An 8,191-nucleotide genomic window follows, 5' to 3' on the forward strand; every position below is an offset into this window, starting at 1 on the left:
TAGTTTGTAGGTGGGGGAGCTGATAGTAGAGACTATGGGACGAAGAGGTGTATCAACTTTATGTATTTTTGGTAAGCCGTATAATCTTGGTGGCCTGGCAGCAGAAGGTTTCAACGAAAACTGTTTAGATTGATCAATTAATGCGGTTGAATCAGAAATTATTTTGTTGGTTTGTGTGACGAGGCTGTTGGTGGGATCTCTTTTTATTTTTGTATAACTACCATCGTCGAGTAATTCTTTAATTTTGTTGTTGTATTCTATTTTATCCATGATAACAGTAGCATTGCCTTTGTCAGCTGAGAGAACTACAATATCATTCCTCTTTTTTAATTTATATAATTCAAAACGCTCATCTTTGCTGAGGTTGCTAGCTGGCATCTTAGCGTTTTTGAGGGTTGCAGCGATTTCAGATCTTGCTACGTCTGCAGCGATGTGACCCAGGCCCCTGAGAGCAACGTCTACTTGGGCAATTATATCATTAACTGGTATGTGTTTAGGTGTGACTGCAAAGTTTAGACCTTTAGCTAAAACGGATTTCAGACCATCGGAAATAGAACTGTTACTGCGATTAATTACGACTTTATTAACGTCTAACTTTTTGGTGTGTGGGTCCGGTCTTTTGTTTAAGAGGAGGTTAAATTTGGAAATCAGGTTTTCCTTACATTTGGTCGACATAGTAGCAGCTGAAGAGGCAGTCATATTGTCTACATGTTCCCAATCCGATGTGGACATTATTGCCGTCAATGATAAGTGTGATTTGTAGAGTGTCTTGTCTAACTGATCTAGTTCTGTGCGTATAAGTCTGATTTTTTCTGAGATAAGAGCTAAGCTAGTTTTGAAAAGAATTCGTTTCGCATTAGAAGAAGTTACAGTAGCAGAGGTGAGTGTAAATGCGATTGGTATTACCCCAGAGTCGCGGCATCTCTTCAGGAAGGTGAGAGACTCGATCAGCTGAGCTTTCTTATCCCGGAGTTTGTTGAAAGATCTTAAAGTTATGTGAAAACCCTCCCCGTAGAGGCGATTAAATTTTGATTTAAAGCTTTCGTGACTGCAGTAATTCATATTCTTAGTTTTTTCGGTAAAGTCACGTTGAAGAGAAACAACAAAATAACAAAATATATATAAAACAATAAAAAATTCTCACGACGTTTCGACCATAACTCAAACGGTCATCATCAGGTGTGTCGGTTTGCATAAATTTATTTTGAAAACGGCATATTTATTTATATATATAAAAATAACGTTTGCGTCACGCGCAACGATGGCAGTTTGCCAGGACTAGTCCATCTATTTTTTGAAAAGAGGAGGGGGGAGACGAAATTTGTTTTTATGTATGCTGTCTGAAAGGCACTGTAAGCGTGAACAATCAATCAAGAACTGAAATGATTTATCAAATCTTTCCAATGATTGCTAAGATAGAATCCATCTTCTCGGTTGAAATTGTCTCTGTGTTTGTATATGTGGATAGCCTCATGAACGAATCTCTCATGGAAGCCAGATGGCTTACAAAGAACCTCCGTCTTGGAAAAGTCAATGGCATGTGAGCCTACTGAATTAGAACAATGATCTGCTACGGCCGAGGTGTTGGTCCTACCGTGTTTAAGGTCTGCTTTATGTTCACGAATGCGGTCCGAGATATGGCGTTTGGTTTCTCCAATGTAACTACTACCACAGAGGCAACTTAGTTTGTAGACACCAGGGTATTGTATGTCCGGAATCACATCTTTTACAGACGGAACCAGATCACGGATTTTATGTAATGTGTTGAAACGGACCTGGATCTTGTGTTTATTCAAGATTAAAGAATTACTCGACGATGGTAGTTATACAAAAATAAAAAGAGATCCCACCAACAGCCTCGTCACACAAACCAACAAAATAATTTCTGATTCAACCGCATTAATTGATCAATCTAAACAGTTTTCGTTGAAACCTTCTGCTGCCAGGCCACCAAGATTATACGGCTTACCAAAAATACATAAAGTTGATACACCTCTTCGTCCCATAGTCTCTACTATCAGCTCCCCCACCTACAAACTAGCTCGTTTTTTGTCTGAAATCCTGCGTCCTTTCACTGGAAAGACCACCTCTGCGGTACAAAATTCTACTCACCTGGTATCAACAATCAAGGGTATTTCCCTGTCCCCAGACGACCTGCTTGTCAGTTTTGATGTAGTTTCCTTATTCACCAAGGTTCCTGTACCTGACACCATTGCAATCATTGAAGACTTGGTTCATCAAGGACTAAACACTGAGGTACCCCCCCTGGTGAGACACTGTTTAACCAATACATACTTCACTTGGAATGGAACTTTCTACAAACAAACTGAGGGCACCCCAATGGGCTCCCCCCTTTCTCCAGTTATAGCTAACATTTTCATGGAGAAATTTGAGACTGACGCCATCCAGACTGCCACTCTGCGCCCAACCTTATGGAAGAGGTACGTGGATGACACTTTTGTCATCTGGCCACATGGCCGGCCTGCTCTAGACAAATTCTTCGACCACATCAATTCCATACACCCAGCCATCAGATTTACCATGGAAGTCGAAATAGATGGCAAGATACCTTTTTTGGATGTCCTAATTAAAAAGAGACCTGATGGTTCAATGAGCCACTCTGTCTACAGGAAAGCTACCCATACGGATGCTTATCTGAAACCGGATTCCCACCACCATCCATCACAGAAGAATTCTCTCATCAAGACTCTGTATCATAGAGCCCAATGCATATCCGACCAGGAACACATAAGCAGTGAACTCAAGCACGTACACCAAGCTCTTAGGGCTAATGGTTACTCCGACTATACAATCCGCAAAGCTATCACTCAAACCATGAAGAAGAACCCTCTTGAGGAGCCTTTCAAAACCATCACTTTACCCTACATTGCTGGGATCACAAAAAAGATCTCCAAAATCTTGAATAAACACAAGATCCAGGTCCGTTTCAACACATTACATAAAATCCGTGATCTGGTTCCGTCTGTAAAAGATGTGATTCCGGACATACAATACCCTGGTGTCTACAAACTAAGTTGCCTCTGTGGTAGTAGTTACATTGGAGAAACCAAACGCCATATCTCGGACCGCATTCGTGAACATAAAGCAGACCTTAAACACGGTAGGACCAACACCTCGGCCGTAGCAGATCATTGTTCTAATTCAGTAGGCTCACATGCCATTGACTTTTCCAAGACGGAGGTTCTTTGTAAGCCATCTGGCTTCCATGAGAGATTCGTTCATGAGGCTATCCACATATACAAACACAGAGACAATTTCAACCGAGAAGATGGATTCTATCTTAGCAATCATTGGAAAGATTTGATAAATCATTTCAGTTCTTGATTGATTGTTCACGCTTACAGTGCCTTTCAGACAGCATACATAAAAACAAATTTCGTCTCCCCCCTCCTCTTTTCAAAAAATAGATGGACTAGTCCTGGCAAACTGCCATCGTTGCGCGTGACGCAAACGTTATTTTTATATATATAAATAAATATGCCGTTTTCAAAATAAATTTATGCAAACCGACACACCTGATGATGACCGTTTGAGTTATGGTCGAAACGTCGTGAGAATTTTTTATTGTTTTATATATATTTTGTTATTTTGTTGTTTCTCTTCAACGTGACTTTACCGAAAAAACTAAGAATACAATTGAATTATTTTAAATTCACCAGGCAAGGCCCACTGAGCTATATAGATCCTTGTCGGAAACGACGTGGCAAACAAATGATAGCTCAAAGAAGTGGCTTATCACGTGGACATTTATAGCAGCCAAAGCCTCTAAATGTATATTTCTAAATATGCATGAAAAACTCGGAGGTCCCAGAGAAAAATCCATGCAACCACAGGGAGAACATGCAAACTCCAAATATACAGGCGTCACGATCGAGATCGAACCCACGATGTCTTATACAAATGGCGAGGGAGTTAACATTCCGCTACCCTGGCGCTCCACTCTGACTCAGCCTCCCACCCACCCACTCAAACACCCAGCCAAGCACTCATGAACCCAATCACCGTGGCACCCACTTAATCGCGAAACCCACTCACTCATCAACACACCCAGCCACTCACTTAACCACTTACCTACGAACCCACCTGCATACCCCCCACTCACTAACTCAACGACCCACTCACTCAACACTCCACTAACCCACCCAATCACCTATTCATGCCCCAAATCACACACTGACCCATTCACCCACTTAATCTATAACTCATGCACTCATCCACCCACCTGCTCACCAGCCACTTATCTACTCACCCACCCACTCATCCTGCCACCTACTCAACCTCTAACCCACCCACGCACCGAACTACCCACCTACCCAATCACCCATCCAATAAACTACAACTAAACTATTTTGTATTTTACCAGGTAAGCCCCACAGAGCTATATAAAACATTTTAGAAGTGATCTGGTTACAACTGATACGTGAACGAAGTGGCTTATCAAGCTGACATTTCTTCTAAACAAATCTTGACTCTAAATGGGGAGGGATGAATCTGGAGGACCCGGAGAAAGATCTACGAAGACACAGGCAAAACATTAAAACTCATAATATACAGGCAGCAGGGTCAGAATCGAATACACGATTTCCTGTATACTTAGTGAGGTAGTTAATATCTCACCATAGTGGCACCCCGCTCTCTGACCCACTCACCCAATTACACACTAACTCACCCACTCAACCTCCCACATTAACTTACCCACCCACCAGTCACTCCCCCATTCACCCAACCACCCCCTCACTCACCCAACCACGCACCAACTCACCTACCCACTAACTCACCCACCCATCTTCTCCCGCACTCAGCCAGCCACCCGCTCAATCACGTGCCGACTAACTTACTCACACACTCACCGACCAATACACCCATTCACCCATTCACTTACCCACCCACAATCTCACTAGCCAAGCCAACCACCCAGCCCCTCACTCACCCACTTATTCAATCACTCACTACCCCACACACTCACCCAACCACTTGCTCACTTACCCATACGCTAACCCAACCACTCACTCACCGACTCACCCACCCACTAACTCATCAAAATTAATTCTCAACCACTCACCCAACCACCCACGCAATCTCATACCCACTAACTCACTCACCTACCCATTTATGCACTCACGCACCCACTTACTCACTCACGCACCCACCAACCAACCCACCTACCCATCTCTTCACTCACTCACCCACCCACACAGTCAATCACTCACCTACATACCTACCCACTAATACTCACCCACTCATCCAACAACGAACTCACCAACCCACCCGCCGACTCACTCAGGTACTAACCCACTCAACTTATAACCCACACACTAACCACCTAACCACCTACCCACACACTCACTCACTCACTCACCCACACACTCACTCACTCATCCACCCACCCAAACATCCACTCACCCACCCACTAATTCACCCACCCACTCACTCCCTCATCCATCCACTCACCTACTCGCCCATCCACTCACTTACTCAATGAGCCACTCACCTTCTCACCCAGTACTTACACATCAACTGACTCTGCCACCCACTCAATTCCTAACCCACCCACTCACCCAACCAGCTGCCCACTCCCTCAGCCACTCACCTACTTACCCACCCCACTTACACATCCACTTACCCTGCAATCCACTCAATTTCTAATCCCCCACTCACCCAACCACCCGCCCACTCATCTACTCACCCATTACCACGGAATTATTCACCCACCCATCAGTCAACCACCCAATAATTCAACCACTCACAAACTAAATCGCCTATTAATTAAACCACCCACTACCTCAACCACCCACTAACTTAACCACCGAGCCACTCACCCACTCAGCAAGCCACCCACCTATATCTCTAACCCAATATTTCACTCACCCACCGCCCACTCACCTACACACTAAATTATGTTTATTTTACCAGGTTAGGCCCAATGAGCTACGTAGCTCGTTTTCAAAACAACCTTCACCACAAATAAACCGACCATTAAAATTATAGACTGATCATTTCTTTGTCAGTGGGCAAACGTACAAAATCAGCAGAGGATCAAATACTTTTTTCCCTCACTGTACATTGCGGGGGTCACAAAAATATCTCCAAAATCCTGAATAAACACAAAATCCAGGTCCAATTCAACACAGTACAAAAAAATCCGTGATCTGGTTCCATCTGTAAAGGATGTGGTTCCAGACATACAGTACCCGGGCGTTTACAAACTAAAGTGCGTCTGTGGTAGCAGCTACATTGGAGAAACCACACGACATATATCAGACCCCATCCGCGAACATAAAGCAGACTTGAAACACGGTAGGACGAACTCCTCTGCCGTGGCAGATCACTGTTATAATTCAGTGGGCTCACATGACATTGACTTCTCCAAGACAGAGGTTCTTTGCAAGCCAACCGGCTACCATGAGAGATTCGTTCATGAGGCCATCCACATATACAAGCACAGATACAATTTCAACCGAGAAGATGGATTCTGGCTTAGTAACCATTGGAAAGATGTTTTAAACCATTTCGGTTCTTAATTGATTGTATTTTATGGTGATTTTCAGACCGCAGCCCTTTCGCTGGCACTGCCTCTTAATACTTCTCACACCACGGTCAATGGTATGGTTTACAACATGTAGTATAATAATTAATAGTATAACATTGTAATGTTTAACATAACTCATAAGGCAATATATAGCATCGTAATTGCATAATGAATATACATCAGTGTGGTATATAGTTGGGTTCATAGAATAAGACATAGTGTAATATCACAAGTCTAATAGTTTATAATCTAAAGTATAGGGTAGTGTAAAGTAACGCATTGTATAATTCAAAAGTGGAATTTGTCTATGATATGATGTTATACAATGTAGTTTAGATTGGAAGGTATAATATTGTATTATATAGTAGTCCAGTTTACAGCATAGTCATAAGGCAACTCAGGACACAACAGCGCACCTTGGCTGTTGCACTTGCCCCTTTTCTTGTTTCCTCTCTGCCTGTGTTCCCAGCCCCCTCCCTCCTCCTCTCCGGAGGTGATGCAGGTAACATGCAAATTCATATTTTAACTCCGCCCACACAGCTTAATAGACGCGGTCCTTGCATGTCAGCGTTCATTCAAGCTCTGTCTTCCGGACAGACCTGTCTCTTCACTTGAAGAAGGCCACTTGTGTTGTGGCCAAAACGTCGTGAGAATTTTATTGTCTTATTTAATTTTATTATTTTATTCCCATTCTACGTGACTTTACCGAAAGAACCAAGAAGATGAATCCTTGCAGTCATGAAAGCTTTAAACTGAAATTTACTTTTTATTTCACCAGGCAAGGCCCATTAAGCTATATAGATCCTTTTCAGAATAGACCTGGCTACAAATGATAGATATACGAGTGGCTTATCACAGATACATTTATTGCAGCCAAATCCTCTAAACACATGTTGCTTCTAAATGCAGAGGGAAAACCCTGAGTATCTAGAACAAAATCCAGGCGACCACGGGTGAGAACTTGCAAACTCCAAATATACAGGCGACAGGGTCGGGATCGAATCTACCACCTCCTGTATACTAGGCAAAATAGTGAACATCTCACCACCTTGGCGCCTCACTCTCTGACTCAGCCATCCACTCACTTACACGCTAACTTACCCACTCAACTTCCCATGTTAAATTACCCACCCAGCCGTCACTCACCCATTCACTCACTCACCCAACCCGTCACTCACCCCTCCACTAACCCACCCACTCACTCATTAACTTGCCCACCTATCTTCTCAACCACTCACCCAGCATCCCACTCAATCTCATACCAAACTAATCTACACACACCCACACACCCACTCACTGACCCACTCACTTATGCACTCGCCCAACCACCCACTTACTCCCTCATGCACTCACCAACCCACCCACCCATCTCCTCACTCACACACCCACCCCATCAATCACCCACCCACTAACTAACACCCACACACTCACCTACTCACCCACTCACCGACCCAGCACTCACTCACCGAGCCACTCAATTGCTAACCCACCCACTCACCCACCCACCTGCCCACTCACTCACCCACCCACCTGCCCACTCACTCACCCAGTCACTAACGCACTCACTCAATGTATAACCCACCCACTACCCACCTAACCTCCTTCCCACACACTCATTCACCCAACCACATACCCACCCAC

The sequence above is a fragment of the Petromyzon marinus genome, chromosome 59, assembly GCF_048934315.1.
Source record: "Petromyzon marinus isolate PM22_M1 ecotype Great Lakes invasive population chromosome 59, UKy_Petmar_22M1.pri1.0, whole genome shotgun sequence".
Classification (NCBI taxonomy): domain Eukaryota; kingdom Metazoa; phylum Chordata; class Hyperoartia; order Petromyzontiformes; family Petromyzontidae; genus Petromyzon; species Petromyzon marinus.